At 39.1% G+C, this 24462-nt stretch overlaps 1 protein-coding gene across 5 annotated transcripts in view; it reads left to right on the top strand.

The window, feature by feature from the left end:
• ZMIZ1 (zinc finger MIZ-type containing 1) overlaps nucleotides 1-24462 on the top strand; it is a 343883-nt gene that overhangs the window by 255433 nt on the left and 63988 nt on the right. The window lies entirely within an intron of this gene.

The raw sequence follows: 24462 nt of genomic DNA, 5'->3' as shown, positions 1-24462 counted from the left end.
AACAGGCTTGCTGTTGCCATAAGAGTTACTACAGCAATTAGTTCAAGAGAGTCTCTGAAACCAATGCCCCAAGCCCCTGCAATTACAAGATGTGTAACTAAGACAAGAGAATAGTGTTTTTCTATGTCATGAGGTAAGCTGAGGACACAGAAGTGCCCGCGTTATCCTCAGTTGTCACTGGGACTGTGACAATGCGAGGCTGCTTTCTCATGACAATTACACCAGCAAAAGGGATATTGCTGATCAACAGAAACCAAAAATCATTAGAGTGAAGCCAACAGGAAACTGTCACACTAGGGGATTGTACAATTGTAACTTTTTTTCTCATATAACAGAAGAGTAGACTGTAGATTATATTAAATAATATCAAAAGAGTTAATCAGGGAAGGAGCTAACCAGCAGAAAACAAATAAACCCAAAACATTATCATGTGGAACATTGTTAAAATGATGTTCCAGAGATGTCAGTGAAGATGCTCTCTGGTTTGGTTCTTCTCAGTTTGAGAACAGATAGTGCCACAGGAAATACCTTCCTCTGGGGCTGCTCTGGCAAGGGGAACTTCTGTTTTTTCTTGAGTGGAACAAACAGAAGAAGCTGCTCCTTACAGACTGCCATGAAACTGCTTGTAAGCAGCTGGACAGCAAGGTTTTTGCTCAAGGAAAAAAAAAGTGAGGAGAAGTGGCTTCCTCCCAGCATTGCTCAGCTATTGCTGCACTGTAGTTCAGAGCTATGCAAGCTAGAGCTGGGTGATCTAAGCGAAGTCTCAGAAGCCTTGCTGGTGTGTGGAGAGCTGTGCAGGCCGAGAGGATGGTTCACTACCTCTGGTACCTTGTGGGATACAACAGAGACATATCTGGAGGGGTTTTAAAAAAATCAATGACACCACTGCCTGTCTGCTAAATTTCCTGGAGTTTGTTTTCCTTGTACTGCCTTTCCAGAAGAAACCAGAAAGTTCTGTGAAAAAAAAAACACTAGACATGACATCTGTTTCACTGTAGTGTGGTGTTACTGGTTGTTTCTTTGAAGTAACCAAAACAAACAAAAAAATTAATTAAAAATAGCTAAAAGTTAACAGTCTTGAAAGAATATATTAAGTTAATGTTATTTGGCTCTTCTAACAGCAGGATAGGAACCAAAATTCCATGGGGTATACCTGGTTCTAAAATGCTGAAGCAAAACAATGTTTTGGTATATAAAAGTTGTTTTATGAAATCAGCTTCTTCAATATCAGAACAATTTGAAGTTACTGAACAAAGCCTTTTAAAGCACCACATAAAATGAGGAGCTAGCCTTCAAATGGAGTGGCTGTTTCACTAACTGTGAGAGGTACACCAATGCACAGTAAAGCAAAGCAGTAATAGCTTTCAAGGCATGGGGAAGAGTGCGTATCCATTCATCACGAGGGAGAAAGCAGCCAGCCAGTCTGGCTTTCACTGACAATTCAGTAAGGAAGCAAGAGAAACCCAGAAAGAACACAGACAGGTTTTTTATTTCTATTGTTAATTGGAAGTTGCTTGAAGAATTTTCTCCTTAAAATCAAGACAAAGCGTAGTTATAAAAAAAAATTAGTGACATTGGGACAATAATTACTTCAGTAGTGTGGAAGACTGCCACTCAGCCCACCTCTAATAAATACTATACATTTCTTCAGTTCTTGACCTGGACCATTCTTAAATATCTTGCATTCTCTGGAGTGTGTTACTAATCCTGAGACTTAGCTTGTTGGGGATCATTCTGTTGACAGTAATCCAGTGCAACCAATGACAGTTTTACCTATTTCATAAAAAAAGTTAATTTTGTTCTCAGTTGTCTTTTATTAGTACCAGTAAAATGTTCAGACAGCCAGCTAAGCTCCTAATTCTTGTTGTTTATTATAATTGAAGTACAGCTCTCAACAGTTTGATGAATAACCCTTAATGTTTGTTTATAAACTTCTAGTCCTCAAACTGCATTTTTTTGTCAGTAGTTGGTGCTCTTTGTCCCTCCTCAGTGCCCCTTGCATCTATTAAATTAGATTTCAGGAGGCAGGCAGGCTGGACTCAGTGTCTTTGTTGACATCCTGGAAGCAGACAAAATCCCACAATTGTTGGTTTATACAAGCTTGTTAGAATGCTATTTGAATATAGTCTTATTGTACCTGGAGAGGTTCATTCTGTCATGATCTCATCATTGAAACTATTTGTACTGGATTTCCAAAATCATTCTGACCTAACTTAGTTACAAATAAAGCGAGTAGAGCTTCAGTAGAAGCAGAATTAGGGCAGATGGGAAGAACTGGGATTCTCATAGAATGCACTCTTCTACTTATTCTTGGCTACCTTTTCTTAGTCAAGCCTAAGAAGGTAGCAGGGAGAGCTAACAGGAGTTTGTCACAGGACTCCCTTCAGTTCTCTGTTAGCTATGCTAACCAGTTTTACTGACCAGGTGTTTTCTTTTTTGGTTTAATATATTTAACATTTATTAACAACCTTGTTTCCGCATTAGTATGTAGTAGGAAAAGAAAAAATACTGGGGGAGGGGGGGTGTTTCGCCACTTAGTGCTACTTACTTATCCATATTCTAGGCCAGACTTGAAAGAAGGGTGTTAACAGTACTTTTACTGTCTTATCTACTGACACTATCCAACTGTTTCAGAAAGTTGAGGTTTTCAAGCATCATCCTAACCGCATGGCTTTCAGAGGAGCCTGTCATGATTTACTTATTCATACAGATTGCAGTGGCTTATGTAGTCTTGATCCTGCTTGATCTGCCAGCAGTATTTGCTTCTATTGATCACAGGCTGTTACTTGACTGCCTTGAGCAGCTTGTAGGTCTCCCTGGTTCTGTTAACGGGGTCTGCTGCGGATACTTCTCAGCCTTCTCATTTTGCTGCTGTCAGTAGTTTTAACTCCAGATTTCCCACTCAGACAGATATTCTGCAGAATTGTGTCACACTGGTTGTGTTTTTCAGTAACTTTTGGAGCACCTTAGTGAACTATGGTGTTCAACTGGGGTTCTGTCCTCATTTGGCTGTTAGCTCTAATTTTCAATGCGTGTTCAGCAGTGTGCGTGGCTGTCATGTGAAGTTGTGTGTAAGAACTCCTCCTATGCTAGGTGTAATAAAATGCCATATTTTTAGAAATAACCACCAGTTCTTCATGTTCTCATATGCCTTTGCATTCCTACGTTTTTCTAGCAACAGGGCAATTGGGAGGTTAGTCTGGAAGAAACTTAGAAACCAGTCGTCTTGCACATAGACAAGTACTGTTAAATGGCCCGTTTCAGCCCACTTTCCAAATGGCTATATATGTTTTCTAACTATTCCTTGGGGTTGAAATACTATAATTCCTTAATTGGCTGATTTACGTGGAAGGTCCTTGAAGTAATTTGTGTCTGTCAAGAAGTATGCTTCATTAGACCAAAGCTGCCGTAGAATCAGGTTAGAAGCAGAAACATTCGTGCAAGTTTATATATAGTCTTAGTCCATTAGGAACAGAAGATTTAAATTTTTTTACTAAATTACTTTACAACTTGTAAATATACTTTTAAGACCTTTGCAGAATAGAAACATAGATGGTCCTTGTGTATTTTGTGTTTCTGGTTTTAGTACAAGACTGACCTTCTTTATAACATGCAGTTAAGCTTCTGTCTGTTGTTGTTTGTTACACCTTGTATCATTTTGATAGAATCACAGCCCCACCGATGGTCTTTGAGCAGACAGAACAGTTATTCGCAGGCTGGATTTTTGAAGAAGTACTTGAGATAGAAAATTATGAGGACCAAGGGATTTTTACTTGTAAGGAACACATTTAATATGCGATAACCCACTCTTTCCATCCTTCTATGGAGACACATCTAGTAAGACTAGGATGTTGACTGTCTGCCTTGCCTGACATTCAGCAAACTTCCTCTTTGTCTCTACATCTACAAAAAATACCAGGGGGAGTAATTCTCTCACAGAGAGAGTTTGGGACTTTGGAGAGTTAGTTGACTGTTAGTGTGCAATACCCCATAATCTCGGATTTTGTATTTTGCGATAAGCAGAACAGAAGATACAGTTTATAATTTTTGCTAAGTTAAGAGTAGGTTATAGGAGATCAAAAAATGGAAGTTTCAAAGTCCCATCTTAAGTGCTGACTCTAAATGACTCACTTGAAGCACTCATGAATCATGTTGCAAAGGCAAAAATGTCCTTCTTGTTAAATGACTGTAATCTAAAACGTTATAGAGAGCTAAATGATTTATTGATGTCTATTTCTGAGGCGTTTACCTGCACCTGTAGCCAGCCCATTCCATTTATTTTGGCTTGCTGACAAATTAGCAGGCTATTTGTATGTCAGATTTGGTCAGTAGTCAGCTCCCACCCCCTTACATATTGAACTGCTTCTAATTTAATTGTTGTTGGTATTGGCAATTTATTATCCAGATAGATGTCATTTGGGGGAGCACTTTTGCACAGAGAAGAGAAAAAGCAGATTTGTGTATATTCTCATAGTGCCTTGTAGAAAGACAGTATGCAGAAGAGAGCAGCTTTCAAGCCTCTTCCATGCACACAGGCAATGATCTGTGCACTACCTTCCTTTCCGCTAGTTTGGAATGTCAAATATTAGATTCCATATTTAGTGGCTGAAATAAGATTAACTCTGTGATTATGGCCATTGTTGTATCTAGGCACCTTTCAAGAGTGAGCAATCCAAATTACATGTTGGAGTTTTAACTGCATGTGTAAGTTGCATACTCTCAGGGGGAGTTGAAGTGAGCATTGCCATCTGCAGTGGTTACCTTGTGGTGCTTGAGTAAGTTTTGTGGGGTATTGAAGGCAAAATTATTGTTTCTTGCTAAATAGTTTTAACTGCTGGCTTAGATCTTCATTACAGTAAGAATCTGAGCACTACTTTTCCGTGTCAGAGTGCTCCACTGTTGCACAGAGGCAATTGCAGGTTGCCTGACCTCAGCTGCCAGGATGCCTCCAGCCCTGCTGCTCCATGGCACGACCACTGCTGCCAGCTGCAGCTGCTCACTGTGTTTGCCAGATGAAGAGGACTAGCGAAATCTATTGTGTGGCTATGTTTTCTGAAGTTCAATTAATTTGATCTTGCACTCTGAGGTTTAGGTAAGATAGGAAATTTGGACTTTGACACAGCCAAAAGGATTTTCATGTCATGGGAGCATGGCCCATGCTGGCCATCCTGGCCATCTGATTCTGCTAGGGCTGCCTGAGACTGCAGGTGGGGGCAAGACTCAACCATTTTTTTCTCATCTCAAACAGCTCCATGGTTGCTAGTTAACACTGCTGGCACTGTGCAGCTTCAAATGTTTTATGGTCTTACATCTACTTAACCTTTAATGTTTTCTGTCAACATCTATTATGACCTGGTGGCCTGTGGTTAGTAAAATGTGCCCTTGCAGGCTGCCAGATACTGTAATGGAATTAGGCCTTTAAAATTATCAGACCTGTCAAAGGGGCTTATAATCCTGTGAGAGCTTTAAGTGGTTTCTTACCTTCGCTTCAACACGCATTTGACCTGGTTGAAGTGGTTTTACTTGCTTGTTTTGTTTTTACTTCCTATTAATACTTCTAGAACTGGGGACGGGGCAAAGAGAGGAAAAAAATGTATTTCTTTGGCATCTTTATGAGGACTCTTCAGTTCTGTCCCAGACACCTTTTTTTTTTTTTTTTTCACTCTCTTGCACTAGTAGATTAAACTCTGCAGATATTTCTGTGGGAACTTGTTCTTTTAAGTAAGGAAATAAGGATACTTTGTTATGTGCCTTAGTGTGCAGAGGGCTGGCACAAGTCAGGAGGCAATGTCAGGCTTGCTTTGAGGGAGGTTGGGCTCAACAAAGTGCTCACAGAAGGTGCTGAACTGACACCTCTGGAAATGAATGTCCTCTGCAGAGTGAGTGTGGGAAGGACAGTTACACTGCAGTTCCTCTTATTTACCACCTTTGTGCTTTATCCTGAGCAGAGGATAGTACTGGATTTTGAGATGGTTTACCTTTTACTAGTTAGTTTTCAGTTACCTATGAAAATGCTGAAAGTAATTTTGTAGCACTTTAGTGGTTTTCCTGTGATTATGACACAGTGCCTGGTGGTCATTAACACCTCGTTAATTAGCAGAGAGATACTACGTGTATCATATCTAATAGAAATTGAAACATGCCGTAGAGGAGGCAGTTCGAGCGTGTCACATGCAGCCTGTAGCCACCTTTGGCAAGTCACCTTATCTGAGCCTGATTCCTGAGCCTCGCTTCATAGCAGTTTCCTGTCCTTGTGAATTGGTTGTATGTGAGCCCTTTCTTTAAGTTACTGCACATTTTTAACACAGTTTTGTTTTCGAGGAGTGATGCAACTTTGGCTTCTGAAGTAGTGCCATGCTGACTCCGTTTCTTACCGCCAGCAGGGTGATGCAAGGTGAGGAAAGAGAATAAAGCCAATAAAATGCTATTCCAAAATAAAGCAAATAAAATGCTGTCTTGTTTGAGACTTATTACATAAGTGATAGAGGGAAACACACAGCAGCCATTTCTTTTGCAAGGAAAAGCCCTTTTATTGCAGCAGTTTGGGGGTTTTTTACATTTTCACTCTTCTCATATAGCATAATCAAGCAAGGTAAAAAAAAAGTGTTTCCTGCTGCTAAACTGCATGCAGGCATTAGCCCCATAAATAAAATTAATTTTTAAAAATAGTTTAGGTTTTCTGAGGCGACATTAATTGGGATAGATGCTGAAATAAATTGGCCTCTTGAGTAAGGAGGACAAATAGACAAATAGCCATCCCCCACAAAAAGTAACTCCTGTTACATTTTTTAGAGCAATTGCACTCAGTACTAAATCCTGAGTTGGAATGCTCTGAAATCCTGACCTTCCTACAGGTGTATTTCTCTTTTTGGTGTACAAATCTCAAGAACCTCCCAGGACAGCTACTACTAAGCAGAAGAAATGGAGATGTAGGAATGAAACCAGTCATCAGGCTTGGTGTGATGAGGTAGGCTGTCTCTTCTGATCCAAGAACTTGAGTGTATTGATGGCTAATATTTTTACTTGGTGACAGTCCAGTGAATGATCTCATCAGTTGTTGCTAGCAGATGCGAAAATGATGAGCCTGTGGTAGCAAGAGAGGTATTTGTATATTTTCTGTGCTTGTCTTGGGATATGAGTGTGAGACGTGAATGACTGTTCTTTCTGAATGAAATTGTCCACAGCATTTTGGAAGGGTGCAAAGTAGATTACAGTTGTTTCTTAGTGGAGGGAGGGGAGAAGGACCCATCTCAGGCAGCAACTGCCTGTTCATGAAAATTTGGGATTCTTTCTGCCTCCTGGGAAATTAATGTTTTAAGGGCTGTCTAGCTGTTCTAAGAGGAAGGACCTGAACTGTTGCTATTTCTACTGTCATGGCAAAGATGTGACAATGGTGTGAAAAGAAGGAGCAGCAATGAATGTCTTCTGTCAGTACTTACTGTGGTTTATTTAGCTGGATTGCAAAGACATCAGATACCTATTTTTAAATAAATTTTTAGTAAACAGCAAGGAAAACAGTTTATGCAGTCAGACAAGCAGCTTTCCACAGTGGCCAGATTCACCAGTCCTGATTCTCTGCTGTGTTCTTCTTGGTGTCAAGTGAAGCAAAGCTGATGCACTGAATAATGGGACCTCTGTCATGTATAAGTTATTAAATCCTCAGTGTTGATTCCCAGTTGCAATGGTTTCTGTTTCCAGTTTGTTTACTTTGAGCATCCTACTTCTCAGTTGTATGTCTCCTGAGTGAGAGCACATGTGCCTAACCCATATGAACACTCAGGCCGAGTCATTCGAAATAATGGGTGACAGACACTTCACTTGAAATAGGCATTTGATTTTCCAGCCATCTCATCAGTTTCAAGGATGTACAAATTGCAAAAGGCATCAGGGTGACCCAAGGCAGATTGAAATGAGGGAATTTATTTGAATGAAGCAGAGGCTGATCATAAAACAATAGTGTGTGTATGAGAGTTCAACATTTCTTGTTTCAGTGGAGTCCTAAGTAGTAGCCTGAGTATTGCCTCTGCAGCTCAGTTCTGCCTACTTTCAGCTCTGTGTTTACATAACAGCACTTTCCCCTAACATTTTGCTTCTGTGCCTGTGTTTGTGCAGTATTTTGACTGTCAAAATGTCTGTCTGACTGCAATATGGAAGTTAATGTCTTAGTGTGAAAGTAATATTTATTATTCATTGTCTTTACACTGAAGTGTCTCTGTATTTGTTGATCTTCACAAAGCCTGTCAAACAGCCGATAATTTTTCTAAAATCTTGCTTTAGATAGTGCTTGTTACCTTTAAACCGAAGGCTGATTGTGGCTCTCAATTTTCTATCAATGGAACCACCATGAACCACCCTTCTAATTAATGCCATTTCAAGCTGTTATACAATTTCACTCATAGTATTTGGCAAATTTTTCAAAGTCTTCTTCAGAGGGCTTTAGATTGTTAACAGACTGAGGCATTTTAAAGAAATGTTACCAGTTGTCACCATCTAAAACTGGAGTCTACAGCTGAGTTTTCCCATATGTATTTTCATTGTTTTTGTCATCTGTTTTGAGATCAGTGTTGGATGAATCAAAGGATCCAAGAGGGGAAAAAATATCTAAGTGGTTCTCTCCAGAAGCTTCTCCTGCAGATTTCATTGATGATCAAGATATTTGTGGTCTGTCCTTAACTCTCCTTTTTCTTCATAATTACTCTAGAGATTGAAGATTATGTTTCATACTGCATGAGTAGTAACATCTACATACAAGTAGTGACTCAAGCAGTGAAATAATCTGTAATCAGATTTCTTCCAGTAACAGTAATTTTTCTCTTAAAAGCAGGAAGATAGCTCCATCTGTGCAGGAAATAGAATAGATCTGTGTTCTGATTTAACACACCGTAAATAAGGGAAAAGAGGAAAAATGGAGGGAAAGAAAAGGCTACCATGTCAACAATTCTCTCATAGTTACAGAATTACTGACACCATAAATTCAAGTTAAACTTCGACCGCTAGAAATTAGCCATTGGACTGGTAACTTCTGCCTGCCTTACACCACTCCTTCACGTTTTTCCACAGAACTGCATATGCTTCCCTTTTTATAGACTGAGCTCTGAAAATTTATCTGCCCTCCACTGACTTTCCATTTTATGTGATGTGAAAGGCATGTACTTTTTTGGAGATAGTTTATTACTTGATTTCAGTGATTTCTCTGAAACCTAGAGGAAATATGTTAAGGTACAAATGATAAGGAGTTTTGTGGAGTGAGGATGAGATCACCTGGAGCAAGATCTGCATGTAAAACTTGTGTGTGCATGGAAATGCCATTAAGGACTGTGCTTATTTACAACCCTCAACACAGGCAAAAATGCTAGAATAGGTATAGTTCTACTATAAAAATGGTGTTTTGCTGATGCTGCTTGTTTCACTCAAGGAATCAGTATAAGCTATAAAGTAGCAAGATCACTTTTCTTTGCTGAAACCATATTTACAATAGATGCACAAATCAAACTTTTTGAGGGCTGTTGTGCTGGCAGAATATCCATGGAAATGGTCACAAGGAATGGAAGAGGCAAGAGCCATGCTCCTGGAAGTAACTATCTCTTCCTGCTTGTTTGAACTTTCTAACGTTTTCACTAGGTGCTGTTTTCTGGCCAATGCTCTGTTGCTGTCTGATACTGTGCATACAGACTGGGATTGTGTGTTTTGTTAGTCAGCGTTGTTACCATGAAAATGGTAACTTACAAGGTTGTTAAGGTGTGTTTTCTAACAAATTTATTTCCGAAGAGTGTCTCCCAGATATACTTCAGTATATCTCTCTGAAACAGTTGCCTTGCCTGTAGCATCATTTTTCTTTCTCATGGATCATCCATGAATAATGGTAAACCTGCCTTTTCTACAAATTCTGTAGGGAGAAAGAAAGTCTGGCTTTTAAAAAGGCTGGCAATCACTTGAACTACACCAAAATGTTACTCACTCACTCAAGAGAGTCTTCTGAGCATTATGGAAATACATAAATACAGCTTTACTCCTTGACAGGGGTTTTTAGGATCAGTCTGGCACAGACCTGTATGTAATTCATAGGTTTCAGTCCAGGAGGACTTGATCCCATCCTGAGTTTCATCCTGAGTTTCAGGTTCAAAGGACTATCAAAGAAATTATTAACTCAATTTAAGTGGGTTTGACTTTATTGACAGCAACATCTTTCATATTCACTGAATTTACAGTTGCCCAAAACTCTTGACCAAATGCATCCCCAACCCCTCTTTTTCTTTCAGTAACCTCAGCTTTCTTGCCTTTGATAATTTCCTGAAGAAGCAGTTTAGCCTGGTTTCAGTATAAAAATACTCAGTTCCAGCTCTGAGTGAAAAGTGTTTTTCATGTATTCCCAAGGCTGCTTGGTTGGTTTTTCTTTTTTTTGTCCTTCTGTGCAGTGACCTACCCTTTGGAAAAAAATTGAGACTTGCCAGAGCAAGGCATATTTGCAACTTGAGCAACTCCTGTCTAAACCACATCTGTAAGCTTTTTGTAAATGAATTAAAATGCAGTTATGCCTTTTACACCAAAATTGATGTGGTCCATTTTTTCCAGCCAAATGGTCTTTAACTGTGTTTGAAAGAGCTGTGTAAAGATAGTATTGCTGATAGTCTTCTTTTTCCGTGTTGATTTGCTTCTGTAGAAATGTGATTGCTTCTTTTCTTTTTTTCCTTATCTTTTAGGTTTTGACAAATAGACCAGTATTTTGGAACAAATGACAATAACATGAGACATCTCTCCATATTCTAGCACTTTAGGTGTGATAATTATTTCTAGCATTTGATAATCACTTGTCTGGAATTTCATGATTAGCCTCTCTGAATATCTTATTAATCCAGCAGGAATTGACTGTTGATGTTATAGTTCAGTGAATCCAATGTCTTACCCAAGGTGGGGCTAAAACTGGTTCCCATGTGGAGCTTGTTGGCAGAACAGTGTCCTTTCCCTACCTGAGGAAGCCTGTGCTGAACTCAGAAGCGTAACGTGTCAGTTCTCACCTGCTCCTGTGCACTGTGTACGTGCAGGCAGCAGGCCACAGTGCAGGTTACTTGATTATATTGGTCTAGGTAGTTTTTCCATTTGAAAATGAATTGTGTTTTCATCTGCATGCTGGTTTATTGCAGTAAAAATTTAAAGTAAAAACAATTCAGTATTTGGTTTCAGTAATTGTAGAATTCAGCTGTTAATCACAAACTGAATTCTTTAATTTCTATTAATGACTACTAAAAGTTTCTGTTTCCATTGGAACAGAGAAAGTGGGATAATGTAAGTTCAGGCAAAACTTAAACAGCTGCAATCCTACAAAAAGCTCAGCTTGGGTGAAATGCACTCGGGACTGGGACTGTTACAAGTAACCAGTGTAGTGGTCCTGATCCCTGCACACTGCTTTACTGACATGGCTCTCCCTGCATTCCTTCCCCCAGAGATAGTGTGTTTTCTCTCTGCAGAAAGGTTGTGTCTGTCAGCAAGAAAAATGATGTGTGCTCCTTTTGGGCTGCATAACTAAAGCTGCTGCTAGTAATCCAATTTCAGAATAAAGACAGCTGAAGAGTTGTAACATCCAAAACATAAGAAGGATAGCTGAAGTCCACGAGCACAGGAACAAAAGGCCAATATTCCAACAGTGGCAGGCAACACACCTGAATCTGATGTTAGGCTGAGGAAGAACTCCTTAAGTTGAAGAAGATATTAGGTACAAGTGAAGGGAAAATAAAGTGTGTAGTAGCAATAGTGAAGTTCAGACGTGCTTTTTGCTTTACAAGCTTATACTTGCCAAGAGTGTTTATGACTTACTTTGAAAAGTTCAGCCAACAAAACCTATGAAGAACTGGTGTACAAAGAGATACCAGCATTTTGTCTCAATTTTGAGCGCAGGTTTTCAAGATTTCTCTCTTGCTCAGGGAAGGGGCTGGTCAATGTTCTGGTTGCTGTGTGTGCAAAGGCAGATGGGCGGTTGTACCTGCCTGACTTTGCTGCGTGACAGCTGTACCCATTAGTCTGCATTTGCTGTCTCAGTGTGTCTAGCACCATATGCTCTTTTTCTTTAAATAAACAGGTATATAATAGTTAGGACAGATGTAAATAGCAAAATGGCATAAGCAGAAGAATGATTTGGAGCAAGACTCAAATGATTGATCTTGACACCAGTAGTCTTAACCAGTTTGTGGGTTAGTACATGCTGCACAGTTGCTTTCACTGTTTCTGTCAATGGAAGGATATCTTTAATCAACTTACAATTTTAGTTTCTATCTGTCTTCTTATGACTCATTAGTGTTTGTAATTGCATCCTTTTTGAGCGTAGCAACTTGCCTGTTGCTTACTAATATACTTGAGGAGTGTTGCAGATTAGTTTTGTAGACGGCTAGTCAGTGTCGACAGAAGAGAGGCTCATGCAACTGTTTTGTTTAATTTAATTCCGTCCGTACAGACTCATTGAGGTAAATACTTTTTTGAAATGCCTTAGAAAACAATAGTATTAAAAGCATCAAATATAAACATGAAGGAATTAGCATTAAATTACAGAGAAATGGCAGCTGGAATGTAATCATGTAGACAGATACTTTATAGCAAGATATATTGTTGAGTTGCACATACTTTATTCAAAAAGATACTAGGAGTGTGTCAGTGTATGCAGTGGAGAGATGTAGTTTCCCCTGTCAGGGAGGAGTTCTTTGTTTTCAGTTTTATCCTGAATTGTGAATTTTAGAAGGTTATTGTTTTTTTAGAGAAGAGCATCTTTGAAAACAATGCCTACTATTATGTCTGATCATCTTCTTCCTTTTCCTAGTCAGCAGTCTACCACATCTCGTTATGAACAAACACAGCTCTTAAACGTGAATGGGATTCTCATTATTTGCTACCTGCACCTGATTTCTTTATTCCCCACCCTTTGGTGTTAATGAACATTAGTTCACAATAGTTTCCTATTGTCATAATGTGTTTTAGAACAGGCAGTCTTAAGATTAACGAGGATAAATGAGGAACCTTAAAAAAGCCTTTTTAGAATTGCTTATCAGAGTTTGATTCTCACATTGATATTGTAAGCTAAGGATTTATGAATCAAACACAGTTCTGAATTGCATTCTCCAATACTGTTTTTAATCTGATTTGTTGCTGCTGCTTGTGTATTTACACTTCTTCTTAAGTTACCAGGAGGAAGAAGTGCATCATAAGTAAGACATCGGAACGCAATTTAGCCTAAGCAAACCTTAGCAACCTTGGCATTTGTTGCTAAGAAGACAGAAAATAGTTCTACTGGCCCAATTCAAGACGATTTTGAAAGAGCAATGCTATGGAAGTTTGCTGGGAGAATATAGGGAAATCCCAGGTGAGCTGAGAAGACTCTATAGCAAATTTGCAGGATTGTCTCCTTTATAACCCACTTGGGTTTTCCAGGGTAAGGGACAGGAGTAAGCTCTGCACTGGTATATCCACCTTGATGAGCTGCAGTGGTTGAGTGGCCTGCTCAAGTCCTAATGTCCACCACGGGAAGCGTTTTCATGTGGGCCTGGAGGTGCGGAGTGGGGCTGAAAGCCTGACACAGGTCTGAAACTTCAACTCTCCCCAGAAACCAAAGGGTTGTTGTCATGTGATGGAGAGGGCAAGTTCAACATCCATGGCCCTAGAAAAGTAAATGGAATTTTTAACAGATGAAATCCTATCCTTGCAGCAACTGATGTCGGTTTCGCCATTCTTCTGAGCACACTCAGGATTTCACCAGGGGAGTTCATTTTCTTGTACTTGTTTCTCCCGTTCCCTAGAATATAGAAACTTGAATACATTCTCTGCAATTCATGTGCATTTTAGATAGCTAACCCCTGATATGCATTTTATAATTCAGCCTTTAGGTTTCAAATGCTGCCTTCGATGCAAACATAAGATAAGCATATTATCAATGTGACCTGCACATACTTCTTGTCTTTTGGCCATATGATCTCTGTGCATCATCGTGTTTCCTTCTTCACATTCTATTAATTTTTTATGAGCTTCATTAGAACTATAAAGCACAAGCTGTTTTTCTGGAGAGGGTTTTTATGGTGACTAAACATTGCAGAAATGAAAACAAATAATTGTCCCAGTATACATATTGCCTAGGATGAACAGATTGATTTAAAATGCACTGCTCCAGTGCTTTGTATAGGCATGAGGCTTGTATGATTCAGTTCTTATTTTCTCGCCTTCAGTTTGCTAATCCTGATTTTCCACTTTGTCACTTTTTTTTTTTTTGGCTAAGTCTGTTCAGTTTTTAACTAATACATGAAGTTTATGTGTGTTGCTTTCATTGGGGAGGTAAACATTGAATAGAATCATTAGGTAAGAAAAATTGCTGGGTCTTTTTTGAAGCTAGTAACCTACATTTCAAAAAATTACTCTTTTTTTTTCTTGCACCTTTGATCTTGGATGTCACAGGTGACAAATGTATGAAACTTGCTATACTTCTAAGAACAAGAACTAATGTTTAATGTCCATTTATGTCATTTGTATTTTCCAGTGTCAGTGAGCATGTGTACATATAAATGCTTAATTTTACTCTGACTTCTACTCTGTTCTTAGCTTCATGAATACTTTGCAATAGGGATTTCAATACACTTGACTCTGTGAGGGAAAAAAAACTAGCAGTAGTAAAAAATGTGTATTATTTTCTGAATACTTGTAACATACACTTTTGTCAAGTGTAACGTTTCCATGATGCTTGGTGTTTGTTTTATCAATAATGTAGTTTTTTACCATTTACTCAATCAGGAGTCTTTGTGTTTCTTCAGTTGTGTTTGCTGATCTCTGAATCTTTTAATTGTTTGCATAGCTTTTTAAGACAGAAAAACCAAAACCATACTATTATTTCATTGAACAATGAGCCTTTGACTTGAGTAGCAGTAATTAAAGTACTATTGTAATTTCCTTCTTATGTCCCATATTTCTATTCATTATCATATGTTGATGATTTTGTACAGTTTTTACAGTGCTGTGCCCTTATCCTGAAAGGTTGTACAGATTTAAAACCCACTTGTATTTTAACCTTGTACAAATGGTCTTCTTCATCAAAACAAAATGTAGTGTGACATCCACTTGTCCATACCCCTTCCCCGCCCCCCCACATTGTCTTTTTTTAACCCAGAAATGTGCCATTTGCAACTCTGTCATCTTACTGTTAAACTCTTCCCAGAGATTGGACGAATGTGTTAAACGCCTTTCATTTTTGATGTGATCTCCCATCGCCTGTTAATCATTTGCCATATTCACGGCTTTTGGTTCTATTTGTGTTTCTGTTAAGCAGTTCCAAGGGGCAGACAGCACAGTTTGCTGCAGATCCCATGACCACCAGGCTTCGGTAGAGTCTGTTGCTAGGGTGGTTGTCCGAGGCTCTTCAAAAGGGCATTTGACTTACACGACCAAGCTTCTCTTCAGGCCTGTCTTCACTGACACCTTCAAAGAACCGAGCTGGTTTGCCTCTTGTATGGTCACTTCCATGTTTTCAGTTAACTGATCTGAAACCCTTTAAGGTGGGACTGGGCACACCTCAGGTGTTTCTCTGTTCAAGAAAGCAATGGGCTAAACTCTGCACTATGATGGACAGAACTTCTTGTTCCTGTTGCCAGTGCAGAGTGCAATTAACTTACATCCTCTGTAATTGTAAAGCACATGGTAAATTAAATTCATGGAGCTCTACTCTGGTGCTGTAACTGCTGAAATTAACAGATATTAATTGGTCCACCTCTCCTTGAACAAGCTTTTCAAATATCTTGTTCATAAGACTCAGGTTTCATGTCAGCAATAAAAGCCTTGCAGGCAAAATAAAAGCAGGGGTTCTGCTGACATTCTAGTGCAAGTCAGCTGTCCGCCCCTGTGCTCTGTTTTTATAAACATGGTACCAGGCTTCACAAGCAAGAAGGTCAGTTTGAGAAAGCAGCTAAAGTAGACAGTATTGTCTGCCTGCTGTTTGCACTGTGCTGGATAGATGGACTCTGGTCATGCTGCCTGTGTGGAATTTTTTTTTTTTTTTTTTTTTTTTTTTTAATTCATCATGCTGTACTGTAGTCATTTGCACAAAGGATGCTTTTAAACAAGTAATGAGTGCTTTCCTGTTTGGCAGTTGGTTAAACTGAACTTTGTGTCACAGTTCTTTACGATTCACTCACGCAAGACCTAAAATATTCAAGACTGGTAGGGGGGCAAAAAGCTCTGTCTGGCTCATGCTGTTTCTAGGAAAAGGGAGTCTTGGGGTGGAGAGGGGGGAACCCTGCAAAGACCTACAAATTATGCAGTGTTCTTTCTGTCCATGAATAGTTTCTCTTGTGAGTGAGTGAAGCTGTATTTTTGGACTCATAGACAAAGCAACTTTTGCTACAACTGGCTTTTCCCCAAAGCACACTTTCTGTGTTTTTCTATTTGTTTTTATTATTTAAAAAATACAATGATAGATAGCTTGAAAGTGATCTGAGGGTTTGAGTCAAACACCCAGTGTCCAATTAGCCTTGTCTGTGATAGTACTGCCAGTCATCTTCCTGGGCAGCAAGCCTCTCTAGCAGAGTGCCTGTTTTAGGAGGAATTTTGTTCTCTGGCATCCCATCTTTCTGCTAAGAACTGCCTCATGCTTGCATAGGAAGTCAGAAGCTGAATCGAATTCAGATTTCAGAGTGTTATTATTTACCTTTTACGGGACCTTGTAAATAGTGCCATGAAATTACAGTTTTATCCTTTTTAAGAGCATTAATATAATACACATGCTCACCTCTTCTGAGTATATGGGCCTCTGTGACCTCAGGACCTATCTGTCAATTTGAAATATGGTAACTTCAGCTTCTGAAGCCAGTGGAGATCTAGTTTAGGGTACTACCTTGCTTGGCTTCAGTTGTGTTTCATCTTACATCTTATTCCAGGTATGAGTTGGTACCTTTGTGATCTAGCCTACCTGCCTTTCATGTGAGAATAAACCAATTCTGTTGCAGGTTTTGAGAGAATTCGTCATTTTTTACTTTGAAAACACATGTGCAGTAAAATCTAATGAGATGACAAAATTTACTGGCTATTATAGAAAACTTCTGATGTAATCTGTTTTTAACTACAGGGTGTTCCAGTAGCTATTAAAACAAGTGCATGTTACAAGCTTTGCTGATAATTTCTCAAGGCATCTGCATTGCAAAGTCCGGTCTTCAGAGCTGTAAAAATGAAAAGATGTCTCATTAAAAACTATAATAGCTAGTTAAAAGTGAAAAATGCAGCTCAACAGGTTGAGATAACTTAAAAAAAAAAAAAAAGATTTATTAAAATGAAAAGATCCCTTTAGCACTTGGTTTAAGGATTATCTCTTTGGTTTAAGAAGCGTCTCTTTGGTGGTATCACCAGCAAAAGTGAAAAAGAAAATCTTCTTTTCAGGTCAGTGGTTCTCTGCAGTTACACTGGTCATGGAGGTGGGGGCAAGTGCTGGGAGGAGCAGAGTACTGGAAGGCTGTAAGATAGCACTGCTGTTAGAAGGGCTTGTGAAATTACATTCCTGTTTTAACAGCTGTAAGTGTAGGATCCCTACTTGGAAGCTTAATAGGGTCCCACCTCTTCTCTTGGTAATTCAAGAGAGGACCCCTAGCAGACTAACACTACTAAAGCCTCACATTCAAATGCCCATTGATGCAACTAGAACTTAATCCATCACCTACCAACAAAACACCTTCCAGGATTTTGTGTGAACTGGAATTATGGGATGCACCATAAATGGTTCATAACACCTGTGAAAAGAACAGGAACTTTGAAATAAAGTCCCTAAAAGATATCCATCCTACAATAGCTGAGTTTCATTACTTAGTAATTTGTATCCAGGAAAGGTTGGTGTTTTGTTCTTTAGTTTGTTGGGGGTTTTTGTTTTGTTTTTCACTTTATTTTGTTGCAAATGAAGAGCGGTCAGGAAGAGGCTTACTTGACAAGGTCTGACCAAAATAAATAGCCAGACAGGAATCTTTATCCATGTTTTATGCCATATGCTCTAATCAGTATTGTAGCACCACAGTTATTTCAGCAGTTACAAAGATGATTTTACCACTCAGTCTTTGTGGAATTAAAGTGCTTGTCAGAGCATTTTTTAATTAGTACTACATGGATAGGTACATTGGAGCTCAATTTTAGGTCTATTTCTAATAAAGTCAGGATTGTTAGGGCTCATCATACCCATCGTGAGACCAGTTTTGGGACTTTTCCTTTTGTTGGGTTTTAACAATTCAGGCTGAAATTTGACAAAGTAGGCATCTAAAACTGAAGGGGGAAAAAAAAGAAGGAAAGGGGGGAAAAAAGGAAGGAAAGAAGGAATGTGTGGGTGTGTGAGTATTTTAAACTGTATATGTACTTCAGAGAGCAGGCTAGGACATTATGTATGAAGAAGAAAAACTATTGACCTTTTCCTTCTAGAGTAGAGTGTTTCCCAGTTGGCAACATGGTGGCCTTTGAGTAGCAAAGTCATCAAGATTCTTTTGTCATTTAAAAAAGAAAAAAAATCTACCCAGTGTTGGCTAAGTTGATACGCAGCTGAATAACTGTGGTTTGCAAGTACTCACAAGGGACCTCCTTGGCTTTAGAAGAGAAAATCTCAGAAGATCTCCTCGTGTGTGCCCGTGTTTGAACTGCTCCCAGCTTTGACTGCTAACCAGCATGTTCAGGCGCCGGCTCGACTTACCAGCTGAGCAGGCATAACCCAGGCAGCACCAGTGAGGCCAGACCTCTCTGGCAGCTGGTACGAGTCACAGTGAGCACAGAAATCAGTCATATTATCAGTGCCTAGTCACAGTGCTTTAGATTTCAGATGCATATTGTATCTATCAGAAAAATCACAGTATTTATTTTATTAGATCCCTTGTCCTGTGGTGCCTGTCGGGACGTTTGTATCTTCTGCTAAAAAAAAGAGTATGTGATATTTCCCACCTGAAAAAAATATGGAAGCTGAGAGATTGCTGAAGTGGATAATTTGGAATATGTTACTGTTGAACTGCTCTAATTAAAATTGACTGCAACTTATTTTGCTGTATCTGTGAAAAATTGAATACTAATTTACAAGTAGTGGAGTAATACACAGCTTAAGTGTTCAGTTACATGATTCTTTTTTTATTCTTCATAGTTCATTTTTCTAGTATGAGCAAGTTGTAAAACCTGAAATCGTATTGTGAGCAATAGAGATGTTGGAATTCACTTGAATAACATGAAACATCATCTCAATTTTTTCTCTAAAGATTAAATATTTGTGGTGCCATTTATTCCATCACTTCCCTGTCTGCTCCTTGAGCTACCTGGTTAGAGGTGTGTACACAGAGGGATGCAAGCCCTCACATCCCTGCCTGGAGCTTTGGCTCATGTGGGTACACAGGCAGTCAGGGTTAGCTCAGGTACACTTGTGTTCTGCCTTGACTTGCAGTTACTGAAGTGTCAATTAAATCTAAATGGAGTCCATCTGCTTTCTGAACTACAGCAACTGCTTAGAATAAGGGGGAGGGAGGCTCGTGTCATCACTTTTGGCCAAATATCCAAAGTGTTAGAGCATTTTTATACATAAATTTTCTCAAATTCAATCATCACAAGTTAGACTTGAATTTGTTTGGAACTGAAAATTTGGGTTAATTATAAATCATTAAAAACCCCAATGCAATCACTCTTTGTAGAAAGAAATCACTGTAGATAACTTCTGTACACATAAAAATACCATGGGCTAATTGAAATAAATCTTAAGAGTTGAGCAGTTAGTGTTCTGAATTGTTGCTTTCACTCCTGAGTTGACCCACAGCTTTCTTCAGCGTGCAGCCTGCTGCAGGGGTTAGCAGGTCTGGGAATCGAGCATCCCCCAGTGCCAGGGCCTGCTGGGAGCTCATTTCTTTCTGATCCTTGGTAGACAAGTTGTTCTTAAACTGGGACATGGCAGGTGTGCAAGGGAATAATGGGAGAGCTCATGAAACATGAGACTGTTTCACTTCCCACTGCCCACTCAGACCTTTCCCCCCGCCCCACTTTTCCTTCCCTTTTCTCCTGTTCTCTCCTGAGCCAGTCTGCAGGTCTGGTTTGTCTTGTGTACTGTTTCCAAACTCGAGTTAAGCAGTGACTTCCTGCTTCTTGAGTCCATTCCTGTCAGGGGTTTTGGTGCATGGGAACCACGCCCTCACGTACTGTGCCCATCTTTTCTTCTGGTTACTCTTATGTTTCTTGCACATTGTTTTTCGTTAAGTCTTTGGCTTATCCACTTGTGTTTACCATGTTTTAAGCAGTAACAAGTGGCTAATCTTTTCCTTATAGCCACTGTCAGTAGTTTCTTATGCCTTGTTCTGAGTGTACTTAATTATTAATAAGCAAAACATTCCTTAATATGGAGTTTAAACAGAACTGAAAAGTTCATATATCAGCATATCAGCAAAACTGACAAGTCCCCATGATGTAAGTCATGAGTCAGCACATGATAACATAATACTTTTGATGGTTTCGATAATAATTTAGAATGCTATATGATTTCACCAGATATAGGCACTCTCACTCTTAATATTTCATTGGGCAGTTTCTTGTATGATCTTCGTTTTTACCACCACTGCTTTAACGCCAGGTACAGAGGAACTGCTTTACTGAGGTTAAAGTATTTGCTGTTACTAGTTATTACTATTTGGTTAGTGCTCATATCTAAATCAGAGTGCCTGTTGTGCTAAGCACTCTGCAAACATCTTTGAAGAGACAGTCTCTGCTCCAAAGAGGGGAGCAGATTAATACTTTAGTTTTTTCACCTTACCACTTAATGCTGCTTTTTTTGCACTTCAGTTACACTTACCTAAGGGATATCTATGCCACTCGTGCCTCTCTGTAGTAATAGTAGTGATAATTAGGTAGCCACTTTTTATCTGGATTAAATGCAGCTTCCCAAAGAATTAAAAAAAAAAAATGCAGTGTGTCATCAAATTGGACAAAGATATTGGAAGACTTGTGTCCAGTGAGACACTGCTGGGTTCTTATGTCTAAAAAAGGAATGTTTCCTGCATTTTAAAGGCTTGTTTAGAATTGGGAGTTAAATGTAACTTTCCTGCATGTATGTTAGGATTGAGATTGCTGTGTTTTCAGTTCTACAAGTGTGCAAGGTTATTATTTAAAATTTCTGAGCTGATGATGCCTGTCCAAACACTAGAAGGGGCTTCCCTGACCCCTGTAAGGTGCATCTGATGAAGTTAAGCACATTGGAAATACTTTTTCCATTGCCTTGGACAGATGAAAATACTCCATGAACTCTAGAGACCATTGGTTTCATCCACTGTAGTTTCTCATCTTTTCTAAAAGAGGTCTTTAGTAAAGACCTTATGACTTCCAGTCATAGAATGTCTGGAACACTGCAGTATCAGTTGCAAGAGATTAAAAATATCTTTGTTAATTGCTCTTTTGTTACTGCTTGTTAGCGCAGTGCCTGTACTTCTCTCTACTCTTTCTCCCTCACCTTAGTCCACAGGGGTCCACATTGTGGATTTTGCTGGTTGTTTTTTAATCTGTGTCTATCTGCAGAAACTTGTTAGTCAGGAACCTGTCTGACAGAAAGTTGTCATTTGTTTCATCATGATACCTATAGTAATGCTTGCAGTAAATCATGTAACATTCTCCAGTCTTCTCTTATGAAGTCTTTATGCCTTTTTAAATACCTCCCTTTTATCTTACAGAGCTGTTCATTTTCGCTTATCCATTTTGTGTTCTGCTATCTTTTTTGATTCCTAGATTTTTCCAGGATGAAATACATTTTTCCTTTACAAGGCTTGTTTAAATGTACCTTCTCTATTAGTTTATTCCAGCCTGTAATAGCAGGGGCTTAGTCTGTACTTCATGAAAGCTTTGAGATACTACCTTTTATAAATACTGCAGTGAACTAGACTATTTCACTTTAAAGCTTTGATTGCTTGACGGTAGGTTTCAGCTTTGAACCCTCTTTTCTCTGTTTAATGATCTGGCTCTGGTTGTTGGACTGGTGCTGGAGTTGTCTATGGTCATTGCTCTGGGTGTCAAATAGGCTGCAGAGTCAAACGCTTTCCCAGAACATGCATGTGCATGGAAGGCCACTTAAAAAGGAAGATTTTTAGCCTTTGTCACTTTGTTTTTATTTATTCTCTAGCCTTCAGTGGTGTGTTTGCTCGGGCAAGAATTTGCAGCGAGTTTTTAGAATCCCTGTTTTATTTTCTGCTACATGAATCTGTGCTTTTTTTTCAGCTGCCTTGCAGGAACTCCTCCTGTCAGATTAGCATGGTCTAGTGGTCTGCATCCAGGCTAGGAAAAGAGCCTTTAATCCCTCATCTGATGTTGAGTGCATTGATCCTCTCCTCTTCAGGATGCTGTGAATGACTGTGAATGTATGTCCTTATTGACTGGCATTATCCTCCTCCAGAGAAGTTCCTCTCTCTGTTCAACATCATGGTCTATAGATGTGAAAATCCTGTTTCTATGTTGATGTCCAAACTCATTCTCTCCTTCCTGGTCTTTTTGTCAACATTTGCCCTGAGAGGTTCCTCAGGGAGTGGGGATTGTCTCGGCAGCAGAAATGTGTCAGAAGGGACAGAAATTTTCACATAGCCCTACCAGTCAGTATCTCAGTGTCCCTCAGCAGGAACTAGTCTCCCTGGCATTCTAACCTGGTATTTTCCCCACAGGATTAGTTCACTGCCTTAGATTCCCTCTTTGTGAAGCTAGGATGATGTTCTCTTCACAGGATTAGGTGAGGATTAGCTAGTGTTTATCAGCAACTTGCAGATAAAAGAAGTGCTTTGTTTACATGTGTATCTTTTAGACTGCATGGTCTTGATCACTTGGCAGTGCTCAGCTCTGCATTAGAGAAACATCTGATGTAGGATTCTGTTATACAATAATTGTTACAGATAGTTACTAACGTGTATATTTAGAAGTGAATCCCGCTTCTCAAAAACTGAAGCATTTTAAAAGTGAAAATATTCTGTCCTGTTCTATTTTTTTGTCATTATTATTGCTACCTTTAAAATGTTTTGTATTAGTGTTGACACATAGGATTTTTGTGGACTTTCTGGAAATATCAGCAATATTTCTGGCCTAATGACTGTAAGTACTTCTAAAGGTAGAAGGGAACACAGTGCTGTCTTTCAAAAGTTGCCTTCCTAGACAGACGGACAATGTCTGCTGTTACCTTTCAACACCAACTATCCCTAGTCCATGAATTAAGTAGCTGGAAGCTGAAATTCAGAGTGTTTCTTCTGCTTCTTTTATAATTACTGAAAATAAAGGTTTTGCAGCAACTGGAATTAGCTAACAGTCTTGTTGAAAATACATCTTGTTCTTCCCTAGTGATATTGGCTCTGTGGGGATTTCTTAGTAACACGAACAGATATGACTCAGAAGACAGAGAGAGAACAACTATGTTGTGTAGGAAGTTAAAAAATTGAGTTTTTTACCATTTTGTTTTGGACAACACCACAGTAAAGCTGCAATGCCTGCCTTTTTTATTTTGAGGGTTTTTTCTGCTTTTTGACAGCCACTAGAACTGGAACTGGTATCCTGAATTGATCTTAACAATCTATGAGAAATCCAAGAGAGAACAAACGAGATGTTCTCAACAGTATGTGATATTTTGAAGTCCTGTATTTTCTAGTTTTCATAGCATCAAACTGAAAATTGCTAATGCAGATTGTTTTATATGGCATTAAGCAAGATGAGATGGGTATTGCGTAAAAATATTATTCGAATTGGGCCAAATTTGGACGATTTGGCTTTTGGGGGCTTTTCTTACATGGAGAACCTCTAATCAGGAAGAAAATGTAGAAGAAACTTGTTCTCAAAGTAAAATACAGGACCAAAAGAATGCAGTGAGAGGGGGAGGTGGGGGTTCATGATAAAATCCCACCTTCTTGGAGCCCATGTTATTGCCTTCTCTCTTCTCATTAAGTAGACAGCACCCTCAGGTCTGGTCCTTGTTCTCTTTGTCCTTGTTCCCTGGGTTTCTGTTACGCTTGAGGGTTCTCTTCATCTCTTCCTCCACCCTTGTGTTTGCAAAATTACCACAGTCTATTCCCCTTAGAGAAAATTTCCTAATACTTGACTGCAAACTTGTTCTTTCATTCAACCAGATCCTTTCAGAAAGCATTCCTGTGTTAATTTCCCTGAGAAGTTTTTGCCCATGACATCTTGGTTTTGAACTTTTATTGCATTTCTTTCAAGTTCCTTATGGAAGGAGCCAGTCCTTATGTGTTTATGAAAGGGCATTTATATAGTCCCCAGACAGTTAGTAGCCAGGCACAGTCTGCATGCAATAAAATGTCTGTAACCTTTCAGAAACCTTATCTTTAACATATTATCTTACCTTTTGCTCTAATTTCTCTTGGGTTTTATCCTCTGTTCTAGCCACTTTCCCTCATTTCTTAGTTCACATCAGTAAAGTTAAAAATATCATCTGCTAGACTAACATGAAAGTACTTCTCAATGTATGAAGAAGTTACATAC

The sequence above is a fragment of the Coloeus monedula genome, assembly GCF_965178545.1.
Source record: "Coloeus monedula genome assembly, chromosome: 8".
Taxonomy (NCBI): domain Eukaryota; kingdom Metazoa; phylum Chordata; class Aves; order Passeriformes; family Corvidae; genus Coloeus; species Coloeus monedula.
Note: the sequence above shows the minus strand (reverse complement) of the source record. Positions and strands in the feature narration are given on the sequence as shown.